The sequence below is a fragment of the Microtus pennsylvanicus genome, chromosome 8 (genome assembly GCF_037038515.1).
Source record: "Microtus pennsylvanicus isolate mMicPen1 chromosome 8, mMicPen1.hap1, whole genome shotgun sequence".
In the NCBI taxonomy this organism is placed as follows: domain Eukaryota; kingdom Metazoa; phylum Chordata; class Mammalia; order Rodentia; family Cricetidae; genus Microtus; species Microtus pennsylvanicus.
The window spans coordinates 68,222,938-68,249,218 of NC_134586.1; the positions used below are offsets into that span (position 1 = coordinate 68,222,938).

General features: G+C 38.8%; 1 protein-coding gene and 1 pseudogene across 4 annotated transcripts in view; one reads left to right on the plus strand and one right to left on the minus strand.

Annotated features, from left to right (window-relative positions):
* Ctnna2 (catenin alpha 2) overlaps nucleotides 1-26,281 on the plus strand; it is a 1,099,183-nt gene that overhangs the window by 150,466 nt on the left and 922,436 nt on the right. The gene's annotated exons all lie outside the window — the stretch shown is intronic.
* On the minus strand, nucleotides 14,665-16,833 carry LOC142856381 (ATP-dependent RNA helicase DDX18 pseudogene; annotated as a pseudogene).

Genomic DNA, 26,281 nt, shown 5'->3' on the forward strand with positions numbered 1-26,281 from the left:
GAAAACTGACTGAACATATCCTGATTTGAGAGCAGTGCTTGTCACCGAGCTCTTACTAACCTGACTGAAGCCGTCTGTCAATGTCTTGGACAGTGGAGACACTGCTCCATCTCTATCTGAGAATGACATCATTTGCTCGAATCACCCTTTTATTTTTGAGTAGTTTTGTACCATTCTCTGATACCACTGAGACTGAGAACAGTCCCTCTGCTTTTCTTGTTGTCTGTCTCCCTCTTCCTCCTTTCCCCATCTCTTGCTTCTTGTAACCCCTTCTTTCCTCCATTTTCCTCTCTGCTTCTGACCCCCCTCTTCCATCTTCCCATCTTTCTCACCCTCATCTTTCCTTCTGACCATTGCCTCCATGTGTACGTGTCTTACAGAGGGGAACACAATCTCTCTGGTGTTGACACTGGATGGACCACTCCTTGAGGACAAGGATGAGACCCACTTACACATTTGTTTCCAATGCCATGGGCATATAAAGTTGTGGGTGAACATTTATTGCAGAATTAAGTACAATCCTCTCGAAAATATGCCACCCAGTTATATTGTTTTGTCTTCCTCATTCTCCCAGAATTAACAAGCAGTGGAAAGTGATCACATAGTGCAACACATGCTTCATGAAGACTTTGATATTTTTAACAGTTGCTTGTTGTGTGATTTTTAAAGGTGATAGGCAAACTGAGTGTAATGGGATAATTTTTATCTGCATAATAAAATGTGCTATATATAATGTGTTATATATATATATATATATATATATATATATATATATATATATATATATATCACGGTTTTGTGCCTATACAAAAAAAGATTGATGAATCTTTTCATAGTTCCTATATGTAATCTATATCTTCTTAAAAATTAAATTTACTTACGATTATTTTTCAAAAAATGTTTTGGGACTGCAAAGATGGCTCAGAGATTGAGAGCAGTTGTTATTTAAAGAACCATGCTTAGTTCCCAGAACCCACATGTGCCTCACAGGCATCCCTAACTTGAGTTCCAGGAGGTATAAGGCACTCTTCTGACTTCTGCGGGCACCAGTTACAGACACAGTACACCTCCATACATAATACACGAAAAACACTCATGCATATAAAATAAAATAAATATTTTTAATAATTTTAAATGAAGGTTCCTCTTCCAAAATAACTGTTTAAATGTGTGCATTGGCTTTAAATATAATATGTAAAATGATCTTCATTAAAGGTTACTTAAAGATTATGAACTTCCCTTTTGTCAAACTGCCATTCAAATGCTAGTTCCATACACACTTATTTTCACTGCTTTCTCATATTCTATATGCATATTGTGGTGTGCATGTTTGCATTGATATATGCATGTAGATGTGGATATGCATGGGTGTATGTCCATGTGGAGACCTGAGATTGATGTCACGTTATCCTCATTCAGTCATGCACTTTACTAATGAGACAGCCTATCTCAGTCTCAGAACTCGCTGATCTGACTAATCTTTCTAGCCAGTTCACTCTGGAGATCACCTATGTCTTTCATCAGAGGTTTGGATTATAAGCTAACTACCATACACACCTAACATGTAAGCGGGTTCTGTGGCTCCAGACTCAGGTCCTCAAGCTTGCAGATCAAGACTTATCCACTCAGCAATGCCCCTGCTTCATTTTCATTTCAGAGTTGTTTGGTTCTGTAACCAAACAAATCTTACCCTCTCTATCTCCTGGCCATGGTGGCCAGACCTACAAGTTCAGAAGAGCTAAATAAGCTTTAATTTACAGCAAACAACAATCTTGCCTAGTAGAAAGATGCCACATTTGAGACATTCATCTTTACACTAATTTTTTTATTATTATGCCAACTCTAAATCACAGTTGAATTTATTGACATTATTTAAATCCTAGATGTGTTTCATTTTGTAGTTCATGTAACTGTTTTTAGCAATGTTGGAATGGAGAGACAGAGATATCAATTTTGTTTTTCCAAGATTCTCTTGCTGGAGTTACAACTCAATGGTAAAGGCTTGCCTGGCATGCAGGAAGCCATGTGTATGAAAAATTAATAAGGTGAAATTTGACCAATGTAAATAAAGTTCAAATTCTTTTGTAACATCTTTCCTCATCCCATTTGATTTTCTTTCTTGTGACTTCTACCGTGACTTCAAGTCACAATAAAAAGAACTTTCAATATATACTTTCAATATAGTACTCAAAGGTGCCTCAGTTCACTGCAGGTGGGAGTGCTGTGCTGGTCCTGATGCTGGCTGTGCCTGTGTGTCCTTTACAAATAGCCAGCCTCATATGCCACTGTCTCCAGCTTTTAACGATTCATTCTGTACAATTTAATATTTTGTCTGTATTATTTATGTGTGTCATGTATGTGCCTGGTATCCTGAAAAGGGCATTCTGTTCATTGCAGTTAAAGTTATGGATGGCTGAAAGCCCACTATCTGGGCAATGGAAGTCAAACCCAGGTTCTCTGCAACAGCAGCGAGTGCTCTTAACCATTAAGTCACTCTAGCCTGCCATCCACTTTTTCTGACACAGCTTTCACTGTACTCCCAGGTTATCCTATGCATCCTCTGTCTGGTATCATTCCACACCATGTAACTCCTAGAGTGTGTATGAGTGTACATACCCATGTGATTCATTTCTTCTCTTCAGTTAAATATTCATTTTATTATTTTTGTTTATGTCTAGGTATATATGTCTATATGGACTAATGGAAGTCAGAAGAGAATGTCAGTTTCCCTGGAGTTGGATTTACAAGTAGTTCGAGCTGTGTGTTGTGAATCGTGGGAATGAACTCAGGTTATCTGGGAGAGAATCAAAGACTTTTAACCTCTGAGCTAACTCTCCATCCAAACTTACCTCCTTCTCTAGGCAATAATGAATGAATAACTTTAGGAGTTCCTACTGAGTGTAATAATGAACACTTGACTGACACAGTGAATGTCTAACTCTGAGAAATGGGAAATTCTCATGATCTCTCATCACTGAAGGAAGACTCCAAGCTATGCAGAGCTAACCTCACAGATCAAGCCACTTACAATAATTTTATAGCAGATACTATTTGTTAAAAGTGTATTTTAAAACACTTCTGTGCTTACGAAGATGTCATCTGTATCGGTCAGCTGTTTTATACATAATGGTCCAAGGACTTCTGATAATGTTACTGTGTTGTTTCTTCAGCTCAGAATAGCAAGAGGAAAGGCAGAGACTAAGGTGGTTTAGATTTTAAAGCTCCCCTACAGCATATGAGCTAGCTATAAAAAGAAAAAGGTATAAACTACTTCAATATGAAGCTATTACAAAATATAGCTATTATTTCAAAAGCGCAATAGTGCCCGTGGTAATGGCTGAGATGGTAATTTCATCCTAAACTGTAGTTTTCAATGGCTTATTTAACATGAACTCCCAATTTACACTGTTGACTGAGGCTTCTCAAGCTTGTTTTTTGCCCTGGGGAAATTTCATAAAGAGATGAGATAGAAATCTCTTTAGCTATCTTATCCAAGCATAGCAAAAATATAATGTTCCCCCAACTATTAAAATTTTGAAGTATTTTGGTGACATCTACATTATTAAATGATTTCTAATGCTTTATCCTTCTCATAAGCATACTTTCCCGGAAAGTACAAGCTATATAATTTAACACATTATTAAAACATTTAAAATAGTTAGACATTATAAAATCTTAAAGTTTTAATCATACAAAATGTTTTTCTTTAAAAGGTCTGTATAAATTCTATCCGACCATTTTGTGTGGATGCTATTAAAAGATGCCTAATTTCACCTATTTTACTTTGCTGATTGCTGCTCTGTATCCACTTGCAGTCACCTAGCAGGCATTATAATTGGTAATTATGTCAGTGGCCTCTTGGACATACTCATTTGTACTCTTCCTATTTATTCTAGTCACCTTCGGCTTTTCATTATTCAATTGTATTCCTAAACTACTAAGAATCTGATTGCTATTATTTTTGTTTGCTCCATGGAATTATTTTTAAAAATATCATAAACATTTCAATGTCCTGCTTGGATTATTTTCCAGTCAGTGACATTTGGGAAGAGGGAATATCGGTTGAGAAAATGCCTCTATCAGTTGAACTTGTTTGTAGGCAACTCTGAGACATTTTCTTACTTAATGATAGATTTGGACAGTACCACGGATGAGCAGGGAGGGGGACTTGATTGGGGGAGGGAAGGGAAATAGGAGGCGGTGGCGGGGAAGAGACAGTAATCTTTAATAAATAAATAAATTTTTTAAAAAAGAAAAGAGCCAGGTGGTGGTGGTGCACGCCTTTAATCCCAGCACTCGGGAGGCAGAGGCTGGCGGATCTCTGTGAGTTCGAGGGCAGCCTGGTCTACAAGAGCTAGTTCCAGGACAGGAACCAAAAGCTACAGAGAAACCCTGTCTTGGAAAAAAAAAAAAGAAAAAAAAAAGAAAGAAAAGACTGAGCAGCAAATCATAAGGAACAATGCAGTTATTAGCATTCTTCAATGGTTTTTGCTTTAGTTCTTGTCTCCAAGTTTCTTCCTTAAGTTCCTGCTCCAATTTCCCTTTATGGTGTACTGTAAGCTGTAAGAATAACTCTTTTGTCCCCAAATAGATTTTGTTCATAGTATTTATCAGAGCAATAGAATTCAAACTAGAAAGAATGACTTAACATTGATTTCTTTTAGGATTAAAGCTGCTTTTTGTCCTTTGTCTACTTTAAATTTAGAATTTGTAAGTTTGGAAGAACAATGGATTCTCAATTATCTCATTCTATAGATATTTCTTAAGGACTTGAAAGTGGTTGCATGTAGCCAAGACAGGAAAAAAAAAAACTGCTATGGGGCATAGAGGAGGTGAAAAAAATTTGTTCTGGTCTTGGATTCTGAGAAGGAAGGAATTTCAAAGCTGCCTTTTCTCTGTGATCTCTGGTGATTTTGTAAGCCTTGCAATTTTTGTTTTTTGCATATTTTTTCAGGTGTAAGATGTGTTTGTGAATGGGATTACGCGAATTGATGCATATGCATGTACGTGTGTGTGTGTGTGTACATGCATGGATGCTAGTGCATAGAGGCCCAATTTTGACATAAGGAGTCATGTTTGAACATTTTTTCATATTATTCATTGAGTCATCTGATCAAATCTGCTATCAATCACTGCCTACCTTGCCTTAAATTATAAAGGGGAATGTGTCACACTATTGTGCATGCATTTTTGTGAATTCGGGGAATCCTAACTCTGGTCCTTTTGCTTGCACATCAAGCACTTTAATCACTGAGCCATCTCTCCAGCCCTGCCTCTTTTTGAGTAGTGATACATGTTTAATTGATATTTTAATCGTTTTATTGATTAGAATCATGACTATGCTTTATGTATGTTTATACATAAAACTTGACTGATGATGTCAACTTTGATGCAAAATATTTTAATCATAGAAAAAAGCATGGATAAATACACATATGTTCACATGCATACATAAAGGGCCAATTAGCTTTAACTGTCAATATGATAAAACCCTGAAGCACTTGCAAAGAATCATTTACAGCTGAGTAGCTGTATTAGGTTGTCTTGTGGGCCAGTCTTGAAAGGACTGTTGATTATCTTCATTGCTATAGTAAGACCCACTCTGCTGTGGGCTCTGGAATTTCTTAGGCATGTGGTTCTGGGCTACATATAAAGCCATCTGAGCATGAGTCAGTAGGCTAGAGAGCCAACGGCATTCCTCCACAGTGTCTGCTTGAGTTCTTACTCTGACTTCCCTCAATGACGGAGTATTACCTAGAAGTCTAAGCCGGATGAGCTGTTTCTTCTCAGAAGTCAATTTTGGCCAAAGTGTTTATCCAAGCAACAGGATGAAACTGCAAGAGTTACTACCACATCTTCCATGTCTTAGCTAGAAAGACAAGACCTGTTTTCTACCATGTACCATTGTGTGGCACCCAGGTTACATGAACGAGTTTCTGAATGTGTGGCCCTAAACGATATTATTCCATGAAGATGGACCTTTTAAGATGGTTATTTTGTATAAAGGTATAAAAAGGCTAGGAAATGAGAAGATGTCAAATTATTTTTTTCTCTTTTCTCTCTTCTAGACAGTTGTCATCTTATTGGGGGGGGGGGTCTTTATTTGACTTATATGTCCCTTTTAAGTCTATAAATTTTTTTCTTGTTCACATGGAGCCTTGAAAATAACAGGTAAGTTAAACCACCAAAATTGAAAGTTTAAACCCATTTTCAATTATATTTGTGAAAATCTTTGTGGATGTATGCTTAGCTCAAACGAATGTGGGTCAGCTCCACAGCTGAGACTGGCCAGGGTTGAAGGTAGCAGCTCTTATTTTGAGCCTGAGCTCCTCATGAAGCTTATAATGGCTGTTCATCCATAATGACCCACAGAAATTTTCAAAAACAGAAGAAAGAGCTGAAACTTCAACTTCAATTTTTTTTATCATCAAGAAGAAATCTAAATAACTAGTCATTTAGATTATCTAGAAAGACTAGTAAGGGCCAGGCTTCTTTTTGAAAATATTTTTTTCCACAACTTGGAATTAACTTTGTCTAGAGTTCATGGCTGCATTGATTTTAAGTATAAAGAAAGTATTTTCTATATATCTAGTGGTTTATGCACTACAGTGGCTCAGATTTTACCAACTGTTCCATCAGCTTCCATAGTTTAAGGTCATGCTTTGTGGGCCATCTTTATAGCAAGACATTGATAGTCTCCCCACACTGCCCCTGCTTTGTTTTATATTCATGCATAGAATTAGATCAATTGATGGTTTTAGATGAATTTTTGATGTTTTGTCTTTTCCCAAAGGAGCCCTCTCTCCCCTTTGCTGTCATTATTATTTGAAGATCATCTGAGAACACACGCCTTCAGTTCTAACTCATCAAGAGCCCATTTACTTTTAAATAACAGTTACTCTATCTCTCTATCTGGAGCAGGTTAAGACTAGAAACTTTATGAGAGAAATACATGCAAACTTCTCAGAATGGAATAGCAGGTCAATATTTCTGTCATAGGATTCTATTACAGGAAAAGGAATCTTACATTTGTACATTAATAACAAATCCTTTTATCACTGGCTGTTCCTGTAGAACCATAATCTGAATACATGTGATGTACTGGGTGATTTCTAGAAGACACTTATTAACTATTCAGGTTTAGATAATTAAGAACATCCATGAAAACTATTGCGTGAGAAAACTGAACTTCAAAAGCATCATTTGTGGTGTTTTAAAGAAGCATACATTATCCTGAAATACTATATACTTTCATGCCAGTTTGAGAAGTCATAGAGTTTCATTCATACATATATTTTAAGTGTGTGTGTGTGTTTGTTTGTGTGTATAAATGTACATGGTGCAGTATCATCTAAGACCAGAAGAGGATATCAGATACCAAGGAATGTTACAGGCAGCCATATGAGCACACTGAAAAAGGTACTGGGAACAGAACATGGCTACTCTGGAAGATCAGTATATATTCTTTACCACTGAAAGCTGCCTTCTCAACCCTTGAACAATAACTTTGTAAATGGTATCTTTATCTTCCCCCAATTTCTTTTTGTTTTGAATTTTGTATATTTTGTTTGTATTTCTTTTATTTTTTTAAACTAGGATTTCTGTTGAATTCTGCTTTTAAATCTCTTGTAACACAAGACATTTTTCTCATGATGTTTGTAGAATTCTATGTTTTAGATCTTTGAAATTTTAACTAAACATATGTCTTAAAAGTCCTGGTTGGTATTCATTAATCTGATTAAAGGGAAAGACCAGTTTAGGCGTCCTCTCCAGCAATGCTTAGAGTCTTAGCTAGGGGTCATCCTTGTGGATTCCTGGAAGTTTCCCTAATGCCATGTTTCTCATGGATCCCTCAATCAAGATAGCTCTTTTCTGGTTCTGCATCTTTGTCCTTCCCCCTTCTTGAGCTTCCTATTCCCGCGTGTTCTCCTCCTCCCTCTCTGTCTCTTCTTCCCCTTACTTTCAACCCTCCTTTCTCTCCTCTTCCCATATTCCCAATCTTTTCAGGAGATCTTGTCTGTTTACCCTTCTCAGGGGATCCATGTATGTCACTCTTAGGGTTCTTCTTGTTATCTAGCTTCTCTGGGATTGGGTACTATAAGCTAGTTATCCTTTGTTTTACATCTAACATCCACTTATGAGTGCATACATTCCAGGTTTATCTACATGGGTCATTGTTGCCTCACTCAGGGTGTTTTTTTTCTAGTACCATCCATTTGCATGCAAATTTCAAAATGTCAGTTGTCATCATAGAATCTTCATCCAGCAACTGATGGAAGCAGGTTCAGAGATGTTCTGCAAAGCACTGGGCCAAGCTACTTGAGACCAGACCAAAAGAGGGAGGAGCGGTAATATGAGCAAATGGGTCAAGAAAACAATGGGGAAACTCACAAAAACAACTTACATGAGCTAGTGAGAACTCGCTGACTTTGGACTGATAGTAAAGAAACCCGCATAGGACCAAACTAAGCTCATCGAATGCGGGCAATCTGTGAGGCCACTGGCAGTGGGACCAGGATTTATCCCTAGTGCTTGAACTTCTTGGAGCACATTTTCTTTGGAGGTGTCCCTTGATAAGCTTAGATACAGAGCAGGAATGCCTTGGTCCTCAAAGTGAAGTTTCAGACTTTGTTAACTCACAGTGGGAAGCCTTACCTTTTCTGAGGAGTGGTTGCAGGGTGCAATGGGAGGAAGGTTGGGGCAGGATGTGGGGAGGAAGTGAAAATAGGATAGCTATATAAAATGAGAAAAGATTGTAATAAAAAATTCTTAATAAAAAAGAAAGAAAAAAGTACTTATTGGGTCCATGTAATTTCTGGATTCTCAAATCTAAATCATTTCCAACATTCAGAAACTTTTCAGCTATTAATCTGTTAAATAATCTTTTGGTATATTCTTCCCTCTGTTGTCCGTTAAAAATATCAAGATTCAGATATTTGTTTACTTAAAGGCATACGACAATTTTAAGAGACTTATCCCCTCTGTGTAATCCCCTTCTTTCTCTGTCTCTCCCCCTTCTAAGTTATTTCAGATTAACTGTTTTCAGTCTTAAAAATTCTGGTATTGAGGATTCAGTTGTCTTTATTTTATTTTTTATTTCCTCTGTTTTAAAAGGTTTGTTTACTCTTTAAAAAGTCTCTTTGCTAAATTTCTCACTCAGATTGTGAATTTTTAAAATAATTTTGGTTTCGTTAAAATCTTATTTTGAATTATTTTTCAGCAAAGTCACTAATTTCCCACTTATGAGGTCCAATGTTAGAAAGATAATGCTTTTTTTTGGAGCATGCGGATCACCTTGATTTTTCACATTTCTCATATCCCTATGTCAGTATTTCTTCATACGGGATAGGAGTTGGCTGTACTAATTTCACGTTTGCATTCATTTGTGGACAAAGACTGTCTCCTGCCTATTAAGGCCATAGGTTGCATAGCTACATAGGATTTGGGATAGTGTCTATGCATCTTCTTCAGCTGTGATGAGTGTTGGAATCACCCCTGCATTTTCCATTAACCTGAACAGCAGGAGTTTGCAGATGATCTCCCTTAATAAGACAGTTTTAGCAACAGGCCCCCAGCTACAGACCAGAGTCTCTTCCAGTTTCCAGTTTCCTCAGTCTCCACTGGGATGGGACTGCTCCGATTGGCCCAGGTGGGTTTCTCAGCTTGTGTAGCAGGATTGATGAGTTAACCTATTATTTTCTGAATGCCTTAGTGGGGTAGGGCCACTCTGAGGGGTCTGAGGAAAACTCTGAAGCACTTCTCAACATCAGAGTGTTGTGTGGGGCTGGGATATATCATTTGCCCCAGGCAAGACACTCAACAGGAGCTAAAGGCTGTGTGGGTGGCTTTTCGAGGACTTGTAGATTGAATTGCTCGGAGTGGCTAACCAACCACTTTCCAGGGCGAGTGGTAGGTGGACACACATGCACACGTACATCTACCCCGTCCACACATGCAGAGATACCAGTATTTAGCTTTTTGGATAAAAAACTAGAACATGAGACTATGGTTTTAGAAAATTTAAACACAGCAGATTAACCCTGAATTCCATGGCTAATCTTTTTTGGCCGAAAAACAGTTTGGGCTCTTTCATGTTCTGTTTGGTAGCACAATTAGGAGATCAGTTTTGGTCTGGAGATGCTTCGTTTTATTTTTGTATTACTTTATAATTCAACATTTCATTTTCTACCCTCAAAATTAGTGCTGTAAACAGGTTTTCTCATGTGTTGTACCATGTTTTAGGAATTCTTATCAAAAGACTAAAAAGCGGGGGAGGGAAATGGGAGGCTCGGAGGAGGTGTAAATTTTTTTTCTCCTTTTATCAATAAAAAAAAAGACTAAAAAGCTAAAAATTCAAATATGGTGGTAAAATACACTCCTCTGCTCCATCTTCAAAGAGTCAAGAACTTCCCTGTTAACTGCCTACTGCACACCCTTGGATCACAGTGCACAGTGGTACAGTTTGCAAATCAGAGAGGCCTCAAGTGATGCTTGCTGGATGGTCTTCCTTAGGAAGAAGGAGTTATGCTGGTCAAGAGCTTATTTTATTCTACATATATTGTGTTAAAATGCAGTAGGTGTGTTCGTCTCTGGAGTTATACGGTACCAGTTAGTCAGCCCTAAAAACTTATATACAAGTAACAGTATATAGACTGAACAGGCTGTATTTTTGGATTTAGGAATATATTTGCATATACATTCATGTACAGGTTCCCATGTGTCATATCGCATATACACCACTGGTGGAGGATGCTAGTATATGCTTTTTGTCATCTTAGAAGATAACTTTTAACATGACAAGAATCTCCAAGAATAACAGTTAAAATTAGTTTGTTTTGTTTTGGTTTGGTTTTAACGAAGAAAGAAGTGAAGAAGGAAAATTCTAAAGAATGCAAGCAAGCAGGATTAGGTTATGACACTTATCTTTTTAAAGATATGGATTCTGCCATGTCAGAACAAGCAATAGGAAACAAATGAGATAATGCTTGGGAAATTCCTAGCTTTGGGTGCATAGGAAGTGCTGAATACAGTTGACACTGTTAGGAAAATTAATTGCACAGGATTTCCAATATAAACAGGGTAAATGTGGGGTAGGACACCGTGTCACCAAATATTTGCAGGTTTCATTCCTGTGTTAATGCCTTTCTAGGAACTGTGGGATGAAGTCTCATGGATCATGGATGCCAGGGGATTTTATTAACCAAGAGAAGATTGGGGGTTGGAAGTCAAGCAAGTGCTGGAAATTAAAAAAAAAAAAAAAAGTTCATGAAAAATGGAAGATAAACACAACAGAGGCAAATTAATTTACAGCTCTAACGAAAAAATTGGATTTTTCTCTAGATAAACAGTCTTTATTAGCTAAACAAATAGCTATGTTCTATAACAAAATAAAATTGTTTTCAAAATCAAGTTTTACATGTTGATAGATAGCAAGGCCAGAGTTCTATTCCTTGAAAGTTAACAAACATTCTGGTCCCTGACTGGAGTCTAAAAATGCACCACCCCTTAGCAGCTAGTCATCCTTAAGGCTCTCATTACTTTGGTCCCAAGAACAGTTAACTGGAAACACATTTCTACAGGAAAACAAGCAAACAACAACAATAAACAACAGCCACAACAAATTAGTTCGAATTTCAGAAACCACTGATAAGGGGAAGATTTAAGGTGTTAACAGCATCAAAAGACGTGAGCACTTAAACTCTTTTCGCTAATGTTATTGACCCAAACTGGAAACTAGGAAGAATCTTCTGTCTCTAAGACCACCAGACTGGGATGCTGTCCTGATTCTGTGTGAAATTGTCACTTGAGACAAAGCACACTGGAACACAGGGCTTGTTTCCCGGACTGACTTTGAAATAATTCAAGTTTATGCAGACCACCTTATCTTTAAGAATCTTGTATAGGACAGTAGTTAGATGTTTAAAAGCCCAACTGAAACTTTCCAGTGACTTGTTTGGGGTTATTTATCTTGGGTTAGTTGGAATGAAATGTTCTGTGATGGAAAATGGGTGGAAGGGGTCAGGTATCAAAACAGGAATTTGTTTACAATTTACTTCCAAATGAAGAAAGACAGGATAATGGTGTGCTCAATATTTTCACAGAAGCCATTGTTTGTAGGAAAAGGAATATAAACATAATTGATAGTGATTTGGGCTGGAAGAAAACCATAGCTCTTAATATTATGGTTGAATATAATGCATGTTTCTTCTTAGAATAATCGACCGAGGGCTCTGGTCAGCCAAGAAGACAAAAACATGTAGAAAATGGCAAATTAAGACATTTATTCTCTTCAGAAAAGACATGTTGACATTGACTTTGGAAGCTTTTTAGGACTGAGGAGTTATGTCATTGGGAAAAAAAGCATTTGGACCGGCAATATGGCTCAGCTGCTTAAAGTGCTTGCCAGCAAACATATGATACACAGGCCTACAGGTTGAAAGGAGAGAACCAACCTCAAGTTGTCCCTTCAGTTCCAGAAGAATGCCATGGGACATGTATACACACAGAAAGACACACACACACACACACACACACACACACACACACACAGAGAGAGAGAGAGAGAGAGAGAGAGAGAGAGAGAGAGAGAGAGAGAGAGAGAGAGAGAGAGAGAGGAGAGAGAGAGAAATGTAATTTAAAAAATAGAGAAAAATGTGACATTTTCTGATCATAGAACACATATATCTGCTGTGTGTGTTATAGCAACAAGAATATCTTCTTTAAATAAAAGTACTGCTACATTATATAAAACATCTTCCAATCTATGCTACTGACTACAGAGTGCATTTTGTCTAACTATAAAGAATTAAATTGTTGCTGTTTGCAGAAAGATGGGTGTTGTTGGAGATAATTATATTAAGTGAATTAAGACAGTTTCAGAAAGACAGATGTGTCATGTTCTCTCTCATTTCTGGATACTACTTTTCATATAGATACAGAAAATCATTTATGCATCTTTGATTTGAAAGTACAAACAAATCTTTTCTAGGAGAGAAAAAGGAGAGACTGAAGGGAAATCTGAGAAGGGAAGGAAGGAGGGTTTGTGGGGTGGTTATATTCAAAATACATTATATCTCTACATTGAAATGTCCTCACAAAACCAAGGACTGTGTACAATGGAAATGAGCCAATGAAAATATTATTTTAAAATATGAAATTAAACAATCCAAACACAAGAAAGGCAGGAAATAGAAGGTTCTCTTTCATAATGTAACCCTTAGTCCATAGAACACTACTCAGCATGCAGTAAATATTCAGTACAAATTTTCAGAATAAATGACTTTTTTTATTTTACTTTTATATATAAAAAGCATAATTTCATTTTATTAACTAAATTTAACTTCTATTCAGAATCCTTATTCATTGGGAGAAAAGAAAGGTATTTATTACTCAATTCAAGTTTTCCTTTGTAATCCACTGGAAATATGTCCACGTTCTCAAGAGTTTATACCTTAATAAACAATGGATATATTTTCTTGACTTCAAAGTGATTTACATATAGAGGCTTCCCAGGCTTCCTTGGCATCGAGGGTCCCAGCTCCTAGCATGTTTGTGGATTCCTACTGAGTGAGCTCTTTTCTTTCCACTGGGAACCCCTTGAGGACCACTGAAGCTCATTCTCTATCTCAGAATCCTAGAACTGAAAGAAAAGATATTTTAAGTAAATAGTTGAACATATGTCTAAATAGATAAGCTAAAGGAGTAATTCTGTAACTGTGGAGAATCCGCAAAGACCAGGGATAAAACACTGAAGGAAACTGCAGTCTAAGGTCATGTGAGCATCTCTGGTGGTCAGCTGCAGTTAGCACAAGAGGCAGGTTCTTGGGAGCAGGAGCCAGCTGTCACTCTAGCTCTTGCATCTTATCTTTGTCCAGCACGCTGGGTTTTCTGTGTCCAGTTGAGAGCAGCAGATATGAGATCTTGGTTTCAGCAAGCCAGAGTGATATGGGGGAGGGGAAGTAAGTATCCACAGCCTGTAAAGTATCATTACCCAGATAATTAGCTCTGAGAGTGACTGCCAGAAACAAGACTCTGCCCTGTCAGTGAATAATTCACTAAGACACCAGCTCAGGCCTCACCAAGTGGATGGTATAAATGAGTATAGCTGAGAGTAGAAGAGGCGGTTCCTCAAATTTAAATTTGAGTACATAATGAAGACTATAGAAGCATTTGAGAAAAGTCAGCGGTAAGGTAAATTTAATCTACACACAAGCACATACTTGTATTTTAAACAAAATGGGCAAAGACAGAGAGATGGATCAATGGGCAAGCGAACTTGCTGCACTACTGGAAACTTAAGTGTGTGAATTTTAATCTCCAGCCACACATTGCACATGCCACACACAGTGCAGTCGGAAGCAGGGATTGTTCAGGTTCAGTGAGAGACCCTGACTCAAAGGGGAAAAGGTGCCAATAGAACAGGTCACCCTATGTCCTCAGGCCTCCACAGTACATGCATGATTGCATGCCCCTGCATATATCCCATTCACATTGACAGGTGAGTAGACAGACAGAATGATAGGCAGACAAACAGACAGACAGATAGGCAGACAGGCAGACAGACACACACACACACACACACACACACACACAAGAGACTGTCACTAATTAGCTCATAATCTTTTTTATTTTTTTTTATTTTTTTTAAACAATGACATAATTTTTTATGGGAGTATTTAAAAATAAAAATTATCATTCATAGTAAAGACAAAAAAATCCTAAAGGTGATTTTAAAAAGTTCCTTCTTAAAGAGAAAGGGGGGAATTAGGGCAAAGTCCAGGTAGAAAGCCATTCTTGTCAGTGAGAAAACTGGCTGCGGTCCGCTGTCTTCTTGCTGATGTGTTTAAAGATCTTGGACTTCTCCACTTTCTTTGTTTTCTGGTAGCCAAATCCACCGCCACCTCCTCTCTTTTTAAGCTTGCCATCATGGCTGCTCACGTTCAGATCAACGAAGGGAGGAACCTTAAAGCCAAAGGACAGAGCCACCTGAGGCAAGTTTAAGTTGTTCACATCGAAGATCTGCTTGAGAGAGTGCGAGTCATAGGCTCGTATGTAGGACTTGTATGCTTCCTGCGCGGACTTATGGAGAAAATAGTTCTTTTCGATCAGCTTTTCCAGCTGAGACTGAATATCAGAAACTTTAGACCAGGAAAAGTCAAACTGATTCAGTGGAACCTTGGATTGCTTCAAGTAACGAAGGAAACCCAACTCTTCAGGGCGCAGGATGAGCAGGGCATGCCCTCTTCCGTTCAGGCCCCGAGCCGTTCTACCCACACGATGAATGTATTCCTTGGGGTCATCGGGAGGGTCATACTGAACAATCCAGTCGACTTCAGGGATGTCCAGCCCTCTGGCTGCCACATCTGTGCACAGCAGTAACCCTGAATCTGCGTTGCAGAATTGGAAGAACGTGGTTGTTCGCTTATTTTGCTTTTGCCTTCCTTGGATAGCCAAGACAGGCAGGTCGATGTAGTTCAGTAGTTCGTAGTGGTACTTCACAGACATACACGACGAAAAGAAGACCATCACTTTCTTCTTCCAGTTCTTCTTAAGGAATGTGAAGAGCAGAAGGAACCTCTTCTCAGAGGGACACACAACATATCCCTGCTCAAGTCCATCCACTGTGGCACCCTCTTTATCATCATCAACACCCACATACAATGGCTCTTTTTTCAGAGAAATTCTTGCTAAGTCTTCAACTTTTCGAGTTTGTGTGGCAGAAAAGAGCATGGTTTGCCTGCGTACTGGCAAAAGTTTAATAATTTGCTTTAATTCCTCTTCAAATCCAACATCCAAGATGTGATCAGCCTCATCAATAACAAGACACTGAAGGTTCTTGTACATGAACCCGGGAGTATTCTGCATGTGGTCTAGAAGCCGGCCGGGGTGGCCACGACAATGTTGATGCCGTTGATGAGCTTCTGCGCTTCAGCAGACCTGTTGCTGCCACCCATGATCAGCCCGTACGTGTGAACATGGTGCTTCATCAGTTCCTTAAGAACACCAAAGGTCTGCATGGCCAGTTCTCTGGTAGGAGAGAGAATCAGGACTCCTGTTCCATTCCTGGGCATAAACTTTAACTTCACAATGAGCTCGATCACAGGGATGAGGAAAGCCAGAGTTTTGCCACTGCCGGTTTTAGCAGCTGCGAGAAGATCCCTGCCTTCCAGAAGTGGCCTGATACTTTTATGTTGAATCTCAGTCATGTGCTTGAAGCCCATTTCCTCTATAGCCTTCAGAGTGTTTTCATTGAAAAGGTTAGACAAGGAAGCAAATGAAGTGTCCTCAAAAGCCCCTGTCAGCCCCAGGGGCAGGCTGGGCACTTCCTTGTCATCTGGCTTCTCCACAGCATCTTCTGTTTCAAGAGCCACAGTGCTTTCTTCAGTTTTTGCTTTTTTGGTGTCAGGCTCTGCGTCATTTGCCATTTTCCTCTTTTTCTTCTTCTTTTTCTTTTTTGATTCTGAATCAGGAGATGGCGCTGCTGCTGTTTCTCCATTGGCTAAAGCAGTAGGTTTCTGGGGTAACTTTTCAACTTTCAAGTTTTCCACTGTCTCTTCAGGCATGCCTCCACTTTGTGCTTCTGCTGAGCCCACCCTCCCAGCATGCTTTACTGCTTTCTTAACTTTTCTGACCTTTACCTCTTCTTTGGGCACATCTTCATTGGAAGGTTGGGATAGGCTCGTGTTTGATGCTTCTTGCAGCTTCAGGTTTCGCTGCCGCAGCTTGATGTTCCGCTTCTCGATCTTCTTGCTCAGGAGTTTCATCTGTAAGTGCGACATGTTTGCCGGGCCCGCGCTAGCAGGCTGCACTGAGCAGTAGCTGCACGTGCGTAGTCGGAACTTGGAAGCGTGTCGCAGCTCTATGATCTTTTAAAAGATCTCACAATCACTTTGTATCCTATGTAGAAAGCGCTAGGTGTCTGGCATTGTCCTAACACATATGATGAATCTTCAAGCTTAGAGAAGGCGGGACATTGCAAATCAGCCGTCTCACCTTCCACCTCATATAAGCTCTCTTTTCACGTACCTCTACTATCTAATTATTCCCTGCAAAAAAAAACTGTTGTTAAGAGATGGAATAAACTGGAAGAGGTATTACTAAAAGTAATTTGTAACAGAAATAATTCTAGGAAGTTGGATAGGAAATTCAGAAGTCGCTGAAAACAATGGGAAGTGACAACCATTAAGTGACCATGACACTGAGACATGTGTGTAAAAGACATCTGTTCTCATAAAGGACATCCACATATGTGGTGACTCACTGAGGAGCAGATAAAAAGGAATAAACCAACCCAAAAGAATTTTGTTTCTTATTATTGCACTCATTATACCTCTTCCTCTTACACTGATAATGGTGCTGGGTCTGGGGATATGTGTATAAAACTTTCTTTAGAAAGCAGACTATAAATGTTAGGGTTTTTATCTGAAAGATTCTTAAAAGGAAAGTGGGAAAATCTCTTCATCCTCCCTGTTGCAGGGTCCAGAGGTGGGGGTTTGGGAGGTGATCTGATAAAGGCTTTGTCCTTTTGATCCCTTAATCTACCTGTGGGCTCACAGTTTGGTAGGGAGGAGCAGGTCTTTCTCATTCAAGGGAGATCTCTCTGCACTTCCTGGCTCTCTGCAGATGAGCAGTTTTATCTGTGTCACCATGGGGCCCAGAAACAATGAAGCCACATGACCTTGGTCTAAAGTCTCTGAGTCAAATGAGCCAAAATAACCAAGTCCTTATTTTAGTTTACTTCTCTAGGTCTTTTGACAAAGAAATAGAGAACCAGCATAAAACAAAAATAGAGATTTGTCTCCGGAAGCCTTTGCTTTGAGCAGTAAATGAATGCAAAGCAATAGCTCTTGGTTGGCTGACGTCCCACTGCCATGCATCTGTCCACCACACTCTATTGTAGAAGCCCTCGGTCCACTTCATGTTTCCCCTTAGAACCCAAATGATAGGAGGTGACCATTATCTTCCTGGCTTAGCATTCTCTGAACATGATTTCTCTTGGGTGTTTGGGTCTTGAAAATATCCACTAGTCTCACTTCACAATCTTTGAAAGGCCGTGTACAATGAGAACTGATAACTCTTGTATGCTTCAGACTCTGAGCATATCCAACGATGTTTTCTCTTCCTATAAATATTTTCCCTACCGCCTTCATGGACTTGCTTTCTACTGCTTGGATTTCGCTCTGCTTTGGCTTCTTCTTTGGTTCAGTTTTATCTATATATAGAGAGGTAGAGGTAGGGATTCATAGTAACCTATAACTTACAAGGCTTACTTTGCAGGTAATTAAGATGTAGCAATGCACACATATAAACTAAATAATTTGGGAAATAATGACTTGAATTATAAAACAATGTTCCTATGCCTTCAGGGTACTTCTTGTAATTTACTTTGAACACCGTGTTTCCCCCGTGTGTTAAAATATAATTTAACCCCCTTTAAAAGATTGATTTTATACGTAGAAAATAATGCATTTGGGAAAATATAATAAAAGTGTTTGTTTTCAGATGAGCACATAGTCCCCGGGCCATAGGTGGCTAAGATGGTGCTGATGGCGTCTGTTAGTTATCCCCTCCAACCCCACTGATGTATGAGCTGACTCTCTTCCCTGATGTTTGTGGTCCATCCCCTCCCCATAATGTCCCCAAGAACTTCTTTGGCCAGTTTTGGTGACTCCTGTTCCCTGCTCTAGAGCCTTCCCCTGCCTCAGCAAGCCACTGTAGCCCCTTTACTCCTTTTCAATGTCTGTGGTCACTGGGATATCTTCCTTGTCAGTTTTATTTCTGCTGCTGGCAGCAAGTAGTGCCTGGACTTTCTAGGGAATATGTGCTGCACAAATGTCTTCTGGTTCTCCCAATATTTAAACTCCCCATTCCATGTCCCTAGAGCTTCTCCCTTCTAAATCAATGCATAGTTAAGCAGCTATCTGGTTCAGTTGTAAGAAAGAACAAGCAACGGGCAGGAAGGGAAAGATCCATCAAATGACCATATTAACAGCTGTCCATATCTTCTCCCAGCCAGTATTCAATGCACAAACCATCTTCACACCTCCCATCCCTGGTGTCACTTCCAAGTTGATGCTGGAAATGGGGCTATTTCTACACCAACAGCTGAGACTTGGAAATTTCTCTAGAGACCATCTCAAGAACCTGATATATTTTGCGACCAATTAGGAGACAGCTATAAGCAGAAAGAACAGAAGAGAATGTGCCGCTAAAATGCATTTGTGCTTTGGAAACTTTAGTTTTGTTCTTAGCTTTAGAGAGGCCTTTATTAGCATTTGGCAGACACTTTTAGTGCGGAAGTTTCTGGTTTTGTTGTTAGTTTAAACTAGCCAGCACACGAAGGAAGCAGAAAATCTTGGGGATTTAGAGATTTATCTCTCTTAGAGGGCTCTTCTTCATGAATATTTATACTTTAGATCCTGTTAATTCCTTTGTACTGAAGAGGTAGGCTTTTCTAGTGTTATTTTTAGTTTGAGGCCAATCAACATAGCCACTTGCTGGTGCAGATGTTTCTACTCCTCCATTGGTCTCCCATGTAGGGATGGGGCAATCCTCTCAACAGGATATTACTAGCACATCTTGGCTCCCACATGGATAAGAGCTAACAGAATGGAAGAAAATCACTAAGACTGAGGAGGAAACTCAGTAGTTAACAGCATGTACTGGTCTTGCAGAGGGCCAGAGTTTGGTGCCTGGCACTTATGTCAGACGATTTCTTGTTTGTTTTTTTTTTAGACGATTTCTTGATTAGTGTTTTTATTGCTGCCATAAAAATTCCATGACACAAAGCAGTTTGATGAAGAAAGGGTTTATTTTGTGTATGCTTCCACATTGCTGTTCACCATCAGGGGAAATTAAGATAGGAACCTGGAGGCAGAGGCTGATGCGGAAGTCGTGAAGCTTGCTCCTCATGGCTTGCTCAGCCTGCTTTTTTATAGAACCCAAGACCATCAGCCAGGGTGGCAATACCCACAATGGACTAAGACCTCACCTGTCAATCACTTGTTAAAAATATGCCTTATAAGCTTACCTACAGCCTGATCCTATAGAGTTCTATATTTCTCAAATGTGGTTCCGTGTTCTCATATAACTTTAGCTTGTGTCTAGTCGACATAAAAGCTGGCCGGCCGGGCACTCAACTCTATCTCCTCTAACTCCAACTCTGTGGAATCTCACATACTTCTGAACTTCTCAGAAACATGAAGTCACATTAGCACATATCCACAAAAAGACAAAAAATATTCATGTAATACATATGTGTGTGCATGTATGTAACTCAAAAATTGTGCACGCACAGACACACACACATACATACACAAAGAAATAGCCTATATACCTAAAGTGAATACAATGCCTTGAATGTATTGCCATTTTATTGCAAATCTAACCTTCTTAGACATGGATCTTTCCCTCCATACCCTTGTGAATCTGAAGGGGTAGGAATAACATTGGGCATTTCAGAGTCCACAGAGAAGGAGCCATCTATACGTGTTACTGGCTCGGAAGACTTCCAGGGAAGTTGACAAGAGGACATTGCTGAAGAAGCAATTTCCCCTAAAAATGTTTTTGAAATGCAGAGCTGCTGTTTTATTTCTCTTCTTCTTTCTTTTCCACCTGGTATATTAGGCAATTTTCTGATTATTTTAGCAAAAATCCTTGAAAAAAAGCAACTTAAGAAAGGAAGACTGTTTTGTCTTATTCTTTGAAGGGGTACAGACTTCCCTGACGGGGAAGGCATGAGGAAAGCAGAATGAGGTTGCTTCCACACTCATAAAGCAGATGGCTTTCCTTTTAATGCTGCCTGGGATCTCCACCTATGGGGTGGTGCCACCCACAGCCAGAGTGAGTCTTTCTGGAAATGCCCTCACTGACACACCCTGAGGGTTATCACGTAGCCGTCTGCGTTCTGTCAAGCTGACAATGTTAGTCTACCTACCCAGGATCACCATGATACTCTGAAATGAGATAAACGGATCAGTAATCAAGGCAAGGGTTTGCAGGTGCGGCACACTCAGTTGCCTTTCTGAAGGGCTGTGCTAGGGCAACATCTGGGACCTCGTGCTCTGTGGGGCTTCAAGAACTTAACAGAAGACTGGGGGATTAAATTGTTCTTTAAAACCCATGTTTACTTCCCCAGCATCTGTCACCTAGAATACTTTTTATCATTTTTATTTTAGAGATGATTTCTCTTGCTCTCTGCTAGACTCAAAGCACAGTCCTGGAGGGCATGCCATGCTGAGGACTTTCAGGATTTGACATTGCCTTCCTTCCTTCCTTTTATTAGTGCGGCTTCTCCATCTCATCAGCAGACCATGATAGGGCATGATAAAGCCATCTGCCTTTTCTCAGCCCTGGATTTCTGCATCTATTACCAGAGCTTCCTGCCTCCTTTTTCCGGGATGGTGATGGCAGTCATAGTGCTGACACCTTTGCATTTTTGTAAAAGTTAAATGAGATGAACACAAAAACAGGCTGTTTAGATGAATGTCCATGAATAATATGAATACGTTATTAGCAAAACAAAGTGTGCAGGAGACAATTAGGACTGATCAGCTTCACACACAATTTTTTTTTTTCTTTTTCTGCCTCAAGTCTGGCAAGATGGCTCAGCCAGCTAATGTGCCTGTCGCAAAGCCTGATGACATGAGTTCGGTCTCTGGGGGAGAACTGACGCCCACCAATTGTCCTCTGACCTGATCACTTGCGCCACTATTAAACAAGTAAATGTAAAAATTCTTTGCTTCAAACTTCTGGTTTATTTTTTCTGAAAACGTCTCAGGATGTAATGACATTGTAACCTTTGTTTTCTCATTGAACTTGTTATTATATGTTATGGTTTGTATGCATTTGAGCAGGCTCACTATGTGAACATAACCTGGCATACAGAAGAGAAAACATGAATTTCTTCAGAGGGTGAAAATTTGGATACTGAGGGTAATTTCATGATGCCAAAGGATAATTGTCTGGCTTTTTTAAAAAAAAAAAAAAAAAAACAGTTGTCTCAAATGTGTATGTGAAGCTGTCCTGTTTGAAAGGTTTATTCTAGGATTTCATTTGCTGGTAATTCAATACGAAATGGCAACCACTATCATATCTTAAAAGGCTGAGATGAATAACAAGCAAAGAAAAGTGTTGAAAGGATGGATTTTTCTCAATTCTTATCTTTCTGTTTGTCCTATGAAATAGACTTTTGTTTTATAATGATAATGTTTGCAGGCTGAATATTTATAGCTAAGAATTTGCATGTAAACTCTGAAACTAAATTTGTTTGGATCTTGTCACATTCTTGTGGCAAGACTGAAGACATAAAGCCTAAGCAAAGGACAGTAAGGCTTTTATCATTTCAAAACTCTCCACAAACCTCATAACATAAATAAAACATAAAAAAATGTTCCAAGTGTCTGGATTCGCAAATGAGCCACAGAGTACAAGGGAGAAAAATCACTGCATAGATTCATATGGGAATCCTCCTTGTAGCATTCGATTAGAGATGAGTTAAAGGATTTTTACAATTGTGTAAAAACCCAGTACAGAAGGGTTTAGGCTTGTCTTTGATATAAGAAAAAATAGATAGGAAAATGTATTTTGTGAATTTTGATTTCTGATTTGCATTCTCATAAATTGTCCTCACTGCCTCTGGATGTGCCTAAGGCTCAAAGAAAAATAAAATATCTATGTTTGAAAGAAAAAATATCTTTTCAGCATAAATAAAGATATTTTATTACTTGTTTTTAAGTTTCACATACTTCTTAGAAAGGATTATGGTAATCATATTGAAAAGCATAAACATTAAGCATGGATGTGTAACATCAGACTGAAGTCTCTGGAATTTGGTGACATTTGGAATGACCTTGTAGGCTCCTTGCTGTTTAGAGATTATGTTGTTATTTCACTGCATTTTTGTGGACTGCTTGGCCCTTATGTGCAATATCCTTTGTGCACATAGTATCCTTTGACCCTAAGGCATAAGTCTTTTTTATCTTGGGAACATCATCATCATGCCCACTCCAGGCATTTTGCTCTTGCTACTCTTGGTCCACACGGTGAAACTACAATTCTAAGAGAAGGCTCATTCATCTCCTTAGACTCTCATTAAAAATAGTAAGAAAAAATGTTGGCTTTCAGTAGAGTGTTAGGACTTAAGTCTGTGGAAATTGTAGCAACATATTTTATCCTGCCTCAGTTTCTTTGGGACACAACATATGATCACTTTATGTTCCAATATAACAAGAATAGATACATACTATCCTCTGTTGCTTAGAAGTGGTGTTTGTATTAAGCCTAATGGTTTCCCAGGGATACTTCAGGGAATGGTATATGAGCAGTTTTCTTCCTAATGTGTGCAAAAACAAATCACTGGCACATTTTAGCCACAAAATGCTTGATTCCAAATTGCTGTGTGTCTGCTTTTCCGAGGCCTCTTTTGGCCTTCTCAATTCTCTTCTGTCAATTTTCATCTAATGGCTGACTTTACACACAGGCTACAGAGGGGGCTGAATTACACACAGGTTACAGAGATTCTTACAGATCTTGTGCTTAGAGAAACAGTCAGACAAAACAGACCCATGCAAGGAAAGGAAGCTACTTAGGCAGAGTGTGGGGTGAAAGAATCAGGCTTTGGATTTAAGAAGCACTTTGATATCTTTCTGCCTTCACTCAATGCTCCATTTCGACTTGGCAGAAAACAGAAGGTCTTCATGAGAATGGGACCTGCTGCCACAGCAGGAGTGTTATCTCTCAAAGAATTGTGGCCCGGGGCTAGTATTTTCTCCAAACCACTCAAGGAGCAGAAACAATCTGAATGCAGTGGTTAGCAATCCAGGCAGCACACAAAACTGGAGTGAGGACTAGGAGTCGGGTTTATGAGAAAATTAGTTTACTGACTGAATCTGCAACTGAGCACTTCAAATTAGGACTACTTTGCAATAGCAAAGTTCCAAAATTTTCTTGATGGAACTGTGCTTAGTTGTTTGTAATTAAGATAAATAATCATGGACCGTTAGTTGTGTGTATTTCATGAAGTACCAGTCTGCTTGCTTTCTTCTCTCCCCACTCTGGTTTCCCTTCCTCCTGCCCTCCATAGTTTGTTCCCCCCGCCCCTTTTGTCACCCTTCTGTCTTCTTTGTTTGTTCAAGACAAGATATCATTGCTATGTAGCTTAAGCTAGCCTTAAACGTGTTATGTACCCCAGGTTATCCTGGAACTCACTACATAAACCCCCAAGATTGGCTTTGTAAATGATGAATCAAAGGCAGGCATCACCATGTCGAGTGTCTATGACATCCTTCTAATACTTTCTTTTCCTTCTGCCACTGTAGGTTCTTGTATTAATTATATGACTTGGCGTGCAAGATAATATCTGATCTCATTTGATTAAATGAACAGCAGCATACTAACAGTTTGAGACTTGCAACTTGAAAGAAAAGCTATTTTATTCTTATTATGATTATATGTAGTCGTGAATGCTTGCCTACCCTGACAGTAGTGATCTAGTGTATTGTTTTTATACAGATTTGAGGAGATTGTGAATGGTATTGTTTCACTAATTTCATTTTGTCCTTTCCTTTCCTTTTTTATCTTCTCTTTCTCTTTCTTTATTCTTTCTCCTTTCTTCTTCCCTCTCTCCCCTCTCTTTCTTTCGTATATAGGAAGGCTGATTTTTATGCATTAATTTTCTATGCTACTACTTTCCTAATATGTTCACCAGGTACAGACATTTTTCCATGGAGTCTTTGGAGACTTTTATTCTCGTGGAGTCTTTAGAGTCCTTTATGTATGGAATCATGTCATCTGCATAGGAGGACATTTTGATTTTTCCTTTCCTACTTTTATCTTCTTTATCTCGTTCACTTGTCTTATCACTTTAGCTAAGAAATTGAGTACTAGATTGAACAGGATTAAGGAGTGTGGACATAATTATTTAATCCTTATTTTATTGAAGATTTTTGAACAGTAATATAGTAGAGGACTAATGGAAGTTTTGACATTACATGAAATCTTTCATTTGGGGTTCTCATGTTTATTTATGAAGCAAAAGTTATTAGTCTGAGTGTTTACTTACAATATTGGATTATTTTAAAGTAAACTGAAAAAAATAATAATGATGATAACTCTGGCAGATAAAATAACTGTTTTAGATAAACTTCATAAGGGAACATTGTCCACATTCATTGGTCCATGGTTCTCTTTATGCTATTAGAAAAACTGATGGTTTGTTACAGATAGCACTAATTTTTTTTGCTTTCCTATCCCCTCTGATCTAACCTTTTACTTAACTTTTTTTGTTTGTTTGTTTTGTTTTTCAAGACAGGGTTTCTCTGTGGCTTTGGAGCCTGTCCTGGAACTAGCTCTGTAGACCAGGCTGGTCTCGAACTCACAGAGATCCGCCTGCCTCTGCCTCCCGAGTGCTGGGATTAAAGGCGTGAGCCACCACCGCCCGGCTTTTACTTAACATTTTGGAGGACAATATCTCCTGAGCAAGGAGGAAGAAATCAATGCTAGCAAAAGGGAATGAGCATAATTTCCCCAAAGCACCTCGCCTTTCTCCATTTCCTCCAAGTTTTCAGCCTTAGAGTGATATGTTCCTTAGACTGTGAACAATGGGATGCATACAAACAGGAATCCTGATGTTAAATTTCTTATTCTTCAATTAAATATTTCTGTTTATGTTAATTTACCCTTTAAAGACACTTTGCCTTAGCAAAGGAGTTTTTGAAAAATGTTGATATTCTATTGGAAATTAAGTACATAGTTTTTGGTTGCTAGACTCATTCACTTATATATCAACTTATATGCTATTAAAGCAGGAAGGAACTGTCTGACCTTATGATATTAATGACAAATGAATGTTACAAAAACTTGAAGATTGGCATCTTAGTTTGGCTGTAGTGCTTTCACACTGAGATCTGATTATGCTGATAGTCCTGGAGTAGTCATTCTCAACCTTCCTAATGCTGTTACCCTGTAATACAGTTCCTCGTGTTGCAGTGACCTCAAACATCAACATTTTGCATTGCTCTTTCATAACTGTAATTTTGCTGCTGTTATGAATCATTTTGTAAATCTCTGTAAAATACAGAGTACTGGCCACAGCAGAGAAAGAGCAGAATGGTGACCACAGCATTGGAATGCTGGGGATACTGATCACTGCCAAAATTCCTAGGTAAGGCACCAAAAGTAAAAGTTGTCTTTAAACAAATAGTCAAACCACAGATAACATGAAATTGAAAGTACCTCTTGTTGATGGTAAAGACTTACAGACAGAGAGATGCCTGGTATTTTC